Consider the following 12,469-nt stretch of genomic DNA (forward strand, 5'->3'; position numbering starts at 1 on the left):
AATGTATACATTCATTCCTTAAATATTAGCCAATCTACCTTAGCCTACTCACGCCTCATACCTTCGTGTTCTTTTGTTTAGGGCTCCAGTTTCAGATCAGACTACTTCACTTTCCGTCCTAATAAAGAATTCTATCATGTTATGGTCACTGTTCTCTAAAGGACCCTATACAACAAGATTATTAATCAACCCCTTATCATTGCACAGTACCAAACCATGGCCTCCTGTGCTTCATCAGAGAACCTCGGAGCATGATCCCTGCTCTGTGTGCTGCATGCAGAATGCACTTTGCCTTTAAGTGGTACAAGCTGGCTTTAATTAGTGCAGGCTAGCACAAAGTGGGCCCCCTCCTGAGGTATGCAGCACATTAATGCTGGGCTGCAGGCTACTATTTAAATGAACAGGCAGCAACATGACCTCCACACCTTTTTTCAGGTGTTATAATTCAAATATCCCACCACCTGCAGCTCCCAATTCTGCTTCATGTCCATGCCATGTTTTACAGACCTCTTTAAGAACAGTAGCTAGCTATAAATCAAGATTTTCACTTATTGCTTATCAAAAAATATATATACAATTTCATTGTCAAGTCCACAGTAAAACAGTCAGGCAACATTTAAAGCTGCTCAGGCAACATTTTAGTAAAAGGCTAATCAGGAAGCAAATGTCTTGTAAACAGGGACTGAATAAGCCTGACTGGTGAAGTGCTGAAATTTTGCCTTGTTTCGATCGGCTAATTCCTTTTTGTTCACGTGTTACATGGTTGCCCTGATAACAAAGGGTGGAGTTACTGTCTAACAATAAAAACCTCTAAACATAAAGGCTCAGCAGGTGTACACAAGGGTAAGTTTCAGCTGTATTGAAGATATGGTTACGGTTAGCGGCAGAGTCGGTGTCGAGCTCAGCAGGTATCATATTCTTGTTGTGTATTGTGACTTGATGCCTGTTAAGCAGATATTTCTCAGGTTAAACTCTGTTCTGTGAACATCTGATGTGGTTACTGGGGCAAAATTATTGACCTTGTAGATTCCAGCACATACACAGCGGACAGTGAAGTTATTCTGGTGCTAGATCACGCTTTATTTTTGTTTAAAAAACTTTCACAACCTGCATTCTGTTATGTTTACTGGTAGGTAGCATTGTGGGCTGACTTAATTGTTCTTTTGAAGTTTTGTCTCACAGTAACACAACCCCTATTGCTACATCTTGTTCCCCGCAGATAGAATCCAATCCCACGCTCAGTAAGATTGTGGGAGCATTGTTGAGGACAAAGTAACTTCCAAGTGGAAATGGCACCCGCCAAGTCTGAGCAGTAGAAGAAGGAGCAACATGGTGTGAGTTCTTATTAACGGTAAGGTCTAGGGTTGTGCCTTCTAACTTCCATTTCACTTAATCTGAGTCAGGTAGAAATAAGTGCTTCTTGTTTACTGAATGTAATTGTTACCTACTGACCCAGACAAGTGCTGAGTCACACTGTCATAAAAGGGAAATCTATCTTAGAAGTGAATGACATTTATTATAAGTCTTTGTTATAATAAGCATTTCTAACTTTATTGTGTTAGGGAAGTAAACTGCAGTGTTGATAGGAGGATTTATATGAATTATAACAAGCCATTTGGAAAAGATGAGATTTTATATGGTGGTTTGGGGTCTTGGGTTCCATTCCACTACGGTATACAATGTTACAATGTGGGTTAGTGTTGACAACTGTCCTTCTACATCTCCGTGAAGAAAAAATGGAGAGTAAGTCAACCTTTCTGACGTGCACAGCTATAGGAATGTCCTGGTAACAAGTTACCTGCCCGGCCTTTGCTGATGGGTGATATATGTCAGCTTGGACCAAAAAACCAGAGGAAAAATTAAAACATGAGGTGCCTTGTAAAACAGTAATTTACATGGACTGTTTTGTTAAATGTTATTAAAACTTGGATCCAGTAAATAGCATTGTAAATATTTGCAATTGTTTCAATTGGGGCACAAATTCACTTTTTTCCTTTATAGCTGTTGGCAGAGACTCGATAGGCCTTTCCCTGTGCTGTACTATTCTATGATTCCAGCTGTTGCTTAATTGCATTTTTCCACAGTACTTGCCAAGTACTGGTCAAGAAACAAGTTTGTACTATCATGTATTTTGGGTTTTTTTTCTGAGCTTCTTAAAATTGGTTTCATCCCTGAATGCTTTGTTATCAAAACTAATATCCTGCTGTGAGAACTGTCGTACAAATCAGTATGTGTGTCCAGAATGGGTAACAAAAATTGCAAAGTAATATTTCACGATTCAACTTTGCCATTTTTTTCTCTTTCCAAGCCTGCGGCTATGTGGCACGGAAGATCTCTGCTCTTTGTGGGGGCAAGGGTGAAGACCGAGTGGAGTCTGTGTCAACTCCAGCCGCAGTCAAACAGGCAAAGTGTACGTGTGCAGATAAAATATCTTATTACTCTTAACATACTGTAATGCCTCATTGAACATCTACACTTCCAGTTTAATTGCAGAAAGTATCTTCAGTTTTTGCTTTTGAATATTTATTGAAAATGCAGCCAGGTTCCTGAGATTCCAGTTTTCTTCACCTCACAAACTGCTGTAGGAAAACTTGGATAATAAATCAGATGACGCTTTAACTGCTTGAGCAATGCTGCTGTCAGCATGACTTTGCAGTATTGTGTTCTCTAATAACAGGAAGGACCTGCGTGGTAAGTTGAACTTCATTAATTAAATAGATTTAAAACTTCTGGCAGTAACACGCCATTTTGGACCAAAGCAGAATAGCAGGCAGCTGATTCATCATTTGGAGCACCTCAGGGCATTTTGATATAGAACACTTGACAGGTGACATTTGCAAAATTCCTTCACCTTGATTGGAAAAGCAATGGTGAAATCCTCCCTGAAATTTTCCTCCTGAAAATTAATGTGAGGTAGAGTTTGATTAAGGAAGGAGATAGAGTGTAAATCCAGCCAGCTAGTTTGAAAGTCAAACTCAATTGCATTTTTGCCTTTAGTCTCTGAGTAAAAGTCTATTGGAGTACTGGTATTCATTGGAATTAATTACACATCAAAAATATCCCTGAAGCTTTACAGGAACTAAACATCACCATTAAAATCACTGAACAAAACTACTCTATTGAATCAGGATCTGTCAGTTTGGTCCTTTTATTCTATTCTATTGCCAAAGGTAAGCCAAAACTATTAATGTTATTGGAGCTATTTCCAAAGAATCCTACATTGACATCTCTACAATGTACATAATTATAATACTTTAAATTCAGCCAGATTATCATTTCTATTAGAGGTTAAAATTACCAGCTTTTTCCTTTCAGTTTTTTCAGACCCTTAAAATGTCTTGCACCTCCCCACCCACACTCAGAATTACCTCCTCACACACAGGAAGAAAACTGCAGTTCTTAAAAGCTTCGAAAATGCATCAAAGAATCCAGCATGATTGATACTGTGACAAATATTCATTTGCAGCATGAACTGTTTCACCTTACTTTTGTTTTAATTTCTGTTTAGATCCAAATGCAGATCATGAAAAAGCGCAAATTCAAAACAAGCCAGTCCACAAGGAGATGATAACTCCTAGGCCTTCAGCTGCACAATGTCGCCCCTGAGGGTAAAGAATAGCTCTGTGTAAAGGAGGCTCATCTTCAGCTTTTTCCTCAGTGTATTTTGGGAATGTGATTGCTTTTTCAACAGTAAACCATGAGAGAAACCATTGTTCTGGTACAGTGATTGATGAAGGCTTGTTCACAACCTCTCATTGCAGAAATGAACTTGTCTGAAAATACTTTACCTGTACCTGTAAAACAGCAGAACCTAGACATTTTCAGATGATATTATTAATTTTCTGTTAGACCACTGCAGTATGTGACTGTAATGTCCTGAATTAAACTCTTTTGCTTTTTCAATCTCATCACTGATAGCACCTGCTCCATTGAAGTTTAAAAGCCTGCTCCACATTATTCACACATCACTTCTGTTTTACTCAACATCACTTTCCCCTATGGACTTCTTTGGCTAAAGTAGTGCTGGTGTTTGAAATCAGAAACTTGACTCCTTTAATAACCATTCTGCTAAAATCTACCTTGTGAAAGACAGTAAAAGTTTAACTGGGCTCCTTAGAGCTTAGTTGCAGGAAACCATTGAGCAAACATTTCTGCCATTAGGTTGACATTTTTTCTGCCATTATACCATTCCTAGTTAACATCCAATCATTAAAGTCAGTGCTTATGTTTAAAACACTAAACAAGGTCAGTGTTTAAGTTTAAAACAGTAAGAAAACATTCTGACCACCAGTTCTGTGCAGCAATCTGAACCTTTATTTGATTGGATTCTTGCTCTGAAATAATATAAATATATACATCATTGCTACCTCAAAAAGCAGAAACATTTTAAAATACACATTTCGACCTCTTCCATATATCTGGGGACATGAAAAAAATGCTCAACTTGGTGAAGTCAGTATGCGAGAATATAGACACCTAAAAATCAAAATCTAATTATTGAAAATTTGCTTTTTTGAACGAATTCATTGAGTGGACATAACCTTTTTTCTAGATGATTATGACAGGTACTTTATTTTCAAAGTTAATTCTTTAAACAAATTGAAATATTCATATCTTAACCAAATAGAATTGGAAAGATTGTTCTATTAAGATCATACATGGCAATGATAATTTACCGCTCTTGTCATCCCATTCTTGGAGTTCTGAGCCGCAATAGATGCTGGCGAAATTAAATCTCCCACTTGCATGCTGAACACTGCACAATACTGACTGCTTGCTAAATACTGCCAAATATTGAACTCCACTCTTTCAGTGCAGACCATTTCAATGCAAACATGTTGTGTTGCTTTCCATTCTGTCAATCTTATATATTTGTCATCTCAATTTGTAACATGTTTTAATGAAATACCCATCACTGTAAAATACAAAAGAAAACTTATTTTAAGCTCTTGAATTTTAACTGTCTTTATAATTATGATGCTTTCTCAACAAGTTTCTCTCCTGTCATATTTTTCCTCATAAATCATCAATAAATGTGGGAATAACAACACGCCGGTTTTTCGTCTTGCACTCATCAGGACAGCTCACAAGAAATTACCAATGATAAAAGGGGAATGATGCTGCATGAGAAGGGAATGCTGATTGGTTGGCAAATGGTGGAGGCGTTGCCATGGAGGATGCAGCATGGAACAGTTAACTGCCCAGATTTGTTCAAATTCAAACCGGGCAAGTCGACTTTGATTGGTCTGATTTATCCTGGGGAATGAACCAGGGAATGAATATTCCCTAAGCTTTTCTTTAGTTGGAAAAGGCACAATGTGTGGACATGTGCCTTTTGACTGCAAAGGACAGGACCCTGTGTGTGGATATATGTGGTTTCTAGCATCCATAAGTAATCACATTGTGAGTCCAACTAACAATCTTAAACTGGTTTTCAATGTAATTAGCACAATCAGGATTGATTAGCAGGTGTTGTCCAATCACGGAATCATATCCAATGCTGGACACTATGGGCAGAATTTTCCCTTCCAGGTCTAAATCCTATGGCAAACAGTTGATTTCTTCTCCACCGATGCTGCCAGACCTGCTGAGTTTTTCCAGGTAATTCTGTTTTTGTTTTGGATTTCCAGCATCCGCAGTAGCTTTTAGCTTTTTGTTGAAGGGATGTGCTGTTTGCTACGATTACCAGTTGTTGGGATGTATGGCCTCCATACCTGGCATCACACTGGCACTGAAATTCATATACCACATTACTCGTTTGTGTGCTAAGCAGAACATCTTCCTGGCTTGACGGCAGCATCCTGTTAGTGAAGAATACCACTCGTGTTGCTACTGAATAGTAACAGTGTGCAACAGTTAGCTCAACAGTTGCTCAAATTTTTGAGACACCTAACCCTTCCAGGGTAATCTGAGGTAGATAGGGCACATCAAAGCCACCCTGTGGGACAATGGCTATCCTGGTCAGATCATCATGCACTGTATATCACGCAAACTTCTGTGGGGGTCATGCGATGGGTGAGCTGGTATGGAGCAGGAAGGTGGAAAGGGCTGTGCAGGGCTGCAGGCGGTGTGTGGGGTGGTGTTTGTGCAGGTGTGAAACTGGTAGCGTGGGAGGGTGGGGGCGCAGTAATGTTGAGTTAAGGGGCGCTGAGGGTTGTTGGAGGGGATGCGGAAAGTGACACAGGTTCGTGGGTCGGAAGAAAGAGGGGGAGCATGTCTATCATTACGGGGTTGGGATTTTTGAGAAGTTAGGGGAACTTTTGCATTTCCCTGCACAGGACGGAAGATGATGAAGGGTGACTGTGGGGTGGTCAAAAGTAATTCCTGGGGTGGGGTGGTCAATGGTTATGGGAGCGGAGTGCATGGGTGATAGGGGGAGGGGAAAGGTTATTAGACGCTACCTCAAATGTTACTACCACCATGGCTACTCATTACCAAATAGTGCCTCGTGGAGGAGATCGCGAGATCCTGCGTGGGAGTTGGGTCATTGGAGGTGGGCAAAGATGCAGGTCAGCTCGACTGGACAACTGGAGGGGGACCCCAGCATGTAATACTTACCATGCTAGGGCCTTGGGATGGATCAGAGTGTGAAGGGCAAAGGCTCAGCGTGCGGGGGAGACTTCTTGCAGGTGGCTCACAAGGACCCTGGTAAAGAACGTTGCCTCCCTGCACCTGCCCGGTTTCAGGGGACATGAGGTGTCCCTTGGAAGATTTGGGGTGGGGAGGGGGCATGCACAGGCTTAAAGGCTATCGCATATAAACCACATCAGACATAATTAAAGTGCAAGTGAACTATATTTACAGAAGTGTGATATTTGTAACAGTCATAGTGCACCTGTGCAACCACTTGTAAATTCAGAACTTCCTAATTTTCCTTTCCCTGCCACTTCTTCTAAGTGCTCCTCCGACATCCACAGCAGGGGTGGAGGCAGCCTGCGACCACTTTGCCAAGTTGTCTTGGATGACCTTGGTGGCCGTCCTTGGAGGCCTGAGGCCTGTTGAGCCCCAGCTTACTTTGACTGTCCAGCTGTGGGGCAGCTGCTTCCTCTGTAGTCACAGAGGACGAGGGGTCACAGGCAAAGAGGATTCAGAAGGGCCGGACACCCTCAGAGTCCTGAGTGGATGTCCCAGGGTGTCCAACTGCCAATCTTCCTACCTTCGGGTGCCTTAAGGCTCCTGCTCAACCCCTTGAAGGGGAGGAGCACCTGGAGGGAGGTCGAGGTGCCCCGTCCCCCTCTCGCGTAGCCACTGCAGAAGCTCACCCATGCCTACAGCGATGGCATGCAGGTGTGCATGCATCTCTGGCAGAATCCGCTGGACCAGGTTCTCCATGGAGTCCGCCACCCTCCCCATGGAGACTGCCATGCGTGCCCAGGTTGGCACCACTTCATCAGCCAGAAGCTGGACAGACTCCTCCGCCTTGTGTGCCGCCCTGCTGAGGGCTTCCAACATCTCTGTCTGATTTTCCCCAGTCTCTTGCTGCCTCTCCAGCATCTCATGGAAGGCTGATTCAGAGGCCTGTCATCGGGCACAAACTTCGCAGAAGGCTCTTCACTAGCACTGCTCCAATGAGCTTGGCTGACACTGCCTCCTCCTGCTGCCGACACGTGTCCATGCGGTGACCACCAGAATGTGAGATCCTTCCTAAACTAGAGCTAATACTCACCAAGGCGTGTGTCTCTAGGCTGCTGAAGGGTGCTAGTATCTGCTGTAGATGCCTCTATGGGTGCAATTTCTTCATCAGCAATGTCCTCACTCCTCTCCGAGCTTGTGTACATGCTGGACAGGGCATCCTCACTTTCAGGCCTTGTCCCCTTCCCGGTGGCACCTGTAAGTGAGAAAGGAGAGAGCGGGTGACTGCATGAATTACCTCCAACATGGAGACACCCTTGATCCTGAGATTTATATGACATGCATGGATCCTTACTGGATGGAGGCTGCAAGCCAAACTCTCCATCTCCGTTGCCCCTGTCCCACTCCACCCCTGCCAGCTGGGCTGCCCTCTCCTCAAAGTCAGTCAGTTCTTTTAAGTGTGGACGACACCTTCTCTTTTATTATGGCTTAACTTTTCCTGTGCAAAGTGAGAAGATAGGGTTGAGAGAAATTGGGTTTCAAGTATTTTTTCCATGCTTTCTGTCTTACAAATAACCCACTGGGTTGTGTGCCATCTGATTGGTGCATTGCAGGTTATCCAGAAGCTTTCTGGGCCAGCACCCTCCCGATGGTGAGCCCATCCACGTACAAGGGTAAGGCTCAGAGAGGCATGTAGCTGTACTTGCTGGTACCCTCAACACCCAAGCCCCTTCCCCACAATCTCACACACACACCCCTGCTCCCAGACAGCAAGTGAGCTCTCCGTGTGGAAGGGTCAGGGACTCACAGTGGCCTCTCCACCTGCAGAATAGATGAACCACAGTGGGGCTATGAGGCATGACCTTATCACATTGTCACTGAGGCCCATGTGCCCTGTACCGTTCATTGAAGTGTGTGTGAGCAGTTGAAGGTTCACTTACCCTGGCGACATGGATAAGGTTATTCATTCTTTTTTAGCATTGCAGAACAGTCCTCTGTTAGAGGCTCTGGGCACTGACTGCCCTGGAGACTTGCTCCTATGTAGGATTCATCTCCCTTCTTGGCCTCCTCCTCCCATCCAGGCCTCCAGTTGTTCAAGCAGGATAGCCAAGGAGGCATTGCTGAATTTGCGTGCCGGAGCTCCCTGTCCTCTTCTGGCCATCTCCTCAATCAGCGTGGTGGCTAAATTGATGGCCTGGTGCCTTTTAAATATGGTGCCCAGATATGACAGCAGAGGCCTATCATCCACCCCGTCCGGCCGTGATGAAGGTTGGGAAATGCTGACAGCATAATTATGTGACCGAGGTTGCGCGAAATGGTGCGAATTCCCAGTGACCTCTGCAGCAGGAAACACTCCCTGCCCCCACCCCCGCCATGGGACTTGGACCTGAAAGGGAAAATTCCACTCATAAAAGTGTCCAATATTGGATGTGGTTTTGCAATCGGATAACACCTGCCTAACAATCCTGATTGTGCTAACAATTACACTGAAAACTAATTTAAGATTATCAGTTGGGCTCATAATGAAGCTCACTTATGCATACTAGAAGCCACATATATTCACACACAGGGCCCTGTTCTTTGCAGACAGAAGGAACGTGCCCACACTTTGCACCTTTTTCAACTGAACTAAAGCTTGGGGAACAATCATTTGGAACAATAATGTCTTGGTTCATTCCCCAGGTCAACAAGTTAACCTGCCTGGTTTGAATTTAAATAAAGCTGGGCAACACCTCCACCAAGCAGAGTCCACTTGCCAACCAATCAGCACTTTCTTCTCATGCGGTATAAATATTTGATCCCCTTTACAGTTGGTAATTTCTTGTGCACTATCCTAATGAGTGCAGAGGTGTCAGCTGTGGCTCAGTTCATAGCACCCTCGCCTTTGAATCAGAGGGTTGTGGGTTCATGCCCCACTCCCGGAAACCAAGAACTGTGATTGTACTCAAAAGAGTTGCAATCTGTGACTGTTGATAACTCGAAAGAGTATCCTAATGAGTGCAGGATGAAAAGCTTTGATAGCATCTCTCTTTTTTCAGCTGTACTCAAGCCCTGTACTACCAAATGACTTGTCTTATTTTCCTCCAACTGAAATTTAGGTAAAGGCATGCAAATACAGGTTGCAAACTTAAATGAGCTCATTAACATGGCATGGGATAAGATTGCATTGCAGTTGTTTTCATGCAGCTTCTTGCAAAAGTTATTTTGTGTTTTGTACTTCGAACACAATAATATGGAGGCTAGGCCTCTGTCAATAAACTGCAAGACAGTAATTTAACCAAGCAATTCAAAATATGTCATTAACCAGCATTCAAGCAGTATATGACGGTCATCTGAACTTCTTGATTAGATTCTAGCCTCATACTCACCTCCTGTTACTGCTATTAATCACGTGTTGTATTTGACTTTCAGTTGCCTTTAATTACCTAACATCGTCAAGTTTAGACTAATGCTCAGTTTACTTCATTATCTTAATACAAAGCAATGCTCATGCCTGAGAACTGTGTTAAACCCTTTCAAATAAATGGTGTAAAGTTCAAGTCCACTGTAGATTATAAAAAGATAGCATGTTGTTGAAATGTATACCCTTGGGAAGCTGCACCATGGATATGCAGCCCACATTCTTCAGTTAATAAGACTCCCCTGTGTTAGCCTGCATACATTCATTTTAAAACTGCAACATAATTTAAAAATTCCTTCAAACATTTTTTTTGCACGTGCTTCTAAATCATATTTTAAGGCCATGCTGAGGAATGAAAAATTCAGAAACAAAACTCCAGTTATTTTCCTGTAGTCCTGTCTGCATTTCTTAGTTGACTTGAGATAAATCACCAAGATATTCTCTAAACATAAATTTCACTGTAGTAACAAAAAATTATACTATTGCAGAACACTAGGTGACACGATGTGTAAAATAGATTTCCATCTTTGGAGCCAAGTGAAAATCTACCATACACAAAACAATGTCCTCTCTTCATAACAAAAACAGAATTACCTGGAAAAACTCAGCAGGTCTGGCAGCATCGGCGGAGAAGAAATCAGTTAACGTTTCGAGCCTTCATGGCCCTTCGGCAGAACTGAAGCATAGTTAGAAGAAGGGAGAAATATAAATTGGTTTAAGGTGGGTGGGGGGGGGGGGGGGAGAGACACATTGAGGGTGTGGTGATTGTGGAGATGAGCAGATAATCAAAAGATGTCACAGACAAAAGGGTCAAAGAGATGTCGAAGGTGGTGACATTTGTCTGAGAAAAGTGCTAATTAAGAATGGAAGACAGGATATTCAAAGTACAGCTCTAGTGGGGGTGGGGTGGAAAGACTAACAAGGTTTTAGTTTAGATTTAAAAATAATGGAAATAGGTGGGGAAAGAAGAATCTATATAAATTATTGAAAAAAAAAGGGGTTGGGGTGGAGGGGAAGTTTAAGATCTAAAGTTGTTGAATTCAATATTCAGCCCAGAAGGCTGTAAAGTGCCTAGTCGGAAGATGAGGTGCTGTTCCTCCAGTTTGCGTTGGGCTTCACTGGAACAATGCAGCAAGCCAAGGACAGACATGTGGGCAAGAGAGCAGGGTGGAGTGTTAAAATGGCAAGCGACAGGGAGGTTTGGGTCTTTCTTGCGGACAGACCGCAGGTGTTCCGCAAAACGGTCGCCCAGTTTGCGTTTGGTCTCTCCAATGTAGAGGAGACCGCATTGGGAGCAACGAATGCAGTAGACTAAGTTAGGGGAAATGCAAGTGAAATGCTGCTTCACTTGAAAGGAGTGTTTGGGCCCTTGGACGGTGAGGAGAGAGGAAGTGAAGGGGCAGGTGTTGCATCTTCTGCGTGGGCATGGGGAGGTGCCATAAGTGAGGGTTGAGGAGTAGGGGGTGATGGAGGAGTGGACCAGGGTGTCCCGGAGGGAACGATCCCTACGGAATGCCGTCAGGGGGGGTGAAGGGAAGATGTGTTTGGTGGTGGCATCATGCTGGAGTTGGCAGAAATGGCGGAGGATGATCCTTTGAATGCGGAGGCTGGTGGGGTGATAAGTGAGGACAAGGGGGACCCTATCATGTTTCTGGGAAGGAGGAGAAGGCGTGAGGGAGGATGCGCGGGATATGGGCCGGACACGGTTGAGGGCCCTGTCAACGACCATGGATGGAAAACCTCGGTTAAGGAAGAAGGAGGACATGTCAGAGGAGCTGTTTTTGAAGGTAGCGTCATCAGAACAGATGCGACGGAGGCGAAGGTTGTTAAGAGCTGAAGTGACTGAGTTTGTGAATCTTCAAATCAGTTGCTTATTGTCACATACCTGTCCAACCAAACTGGTTTCACTTTTGACCCAATTGGCTGTAATTTAACAATCTCAGAAGAGACAATGAATGTGGAAAGTGCAACACTAATCCACTTGATGGTGCTCTTTCAAAGATGAATTTTCAGTTTTGTGTATTGTGATGTGGGAACCATTGCATACACCTTACCAAAATAGAAGATTATAACTTTTCCTGAATTATTTAACCTTAAAATGTTTTAAAAATCAACAGAAATACTGTTTTATAATATTCAGTATCAGAATTTTTTTCTGCTGATATGTGGCTGGTTCGAGGTTGATACTGTGGATTGAATAGTTTCTACAACAGCTGTGTTAAACATTGTCATTTATTCATTTAAAACAGATTGAAATTGGATTGAGAGTCATTTTAAGAGAAAATAAAATCCATATATCATGGAATATTCCTCTAGAAAACAAAATCCCAGGATATAGAAAATTATAACTGATTTAATTTGTTTACATAGGCGTCATTGAACAGGAAGGTTGAAGTGAGGGACAGAGATCTTTATCAATTTATATTTCATCACGTGTACACTACCTCAACACTTCCCATAAGACTTTGATCTGATGAATCTGAGATAGAATGAAAC

The 12,469-nt window shown here is 42.9% G+C and overlaps 1 long non-coding RNA gene across 2 annotated transcripts; it reads left to right on the forward strand.

The window, feature by feature from the left end:
- Nucleotides 1-712: 712 nt before the first annotated feature.
- LOC144685600 (uncharacterized) lies at nucleotides 713-4,917 on the forward strand. Of its 2 annotated transcripts, none has more exons than XR_013577749.1 (4): nucleotides 713-843; nucleotides 1,220-1,351; nucleotides 2,309-2,410; nucleotides 3,509-4,917. It is a non-coding gene; the product is annotated as an uncharacterized LOC144685600 (long non-coding RNA). The 2 variants fall into 2 exon arrangements; XR_013577748.1 differs by having other exon boundaries at nucleotides 830-908.
- Nucleotides 4,918-12,469: the final 7,552 nt, after the last annotated feature.

Source organism: Cetorhinus maximus, chromosome 10, assembly GCF_964194155.1.
Source record: "Cetorhinus maximus chromosome 10, sCetMax3.hap1.1, whole genome shotgun sequence".
Taxonomy (NCBI): domain Eukaryota; kingdom Metazoa; phylum Chordata; class Chondrichthyes; order Lamniformes; family Cetorhinidae; genus Cetorhinus; species Cetorhinus maximus.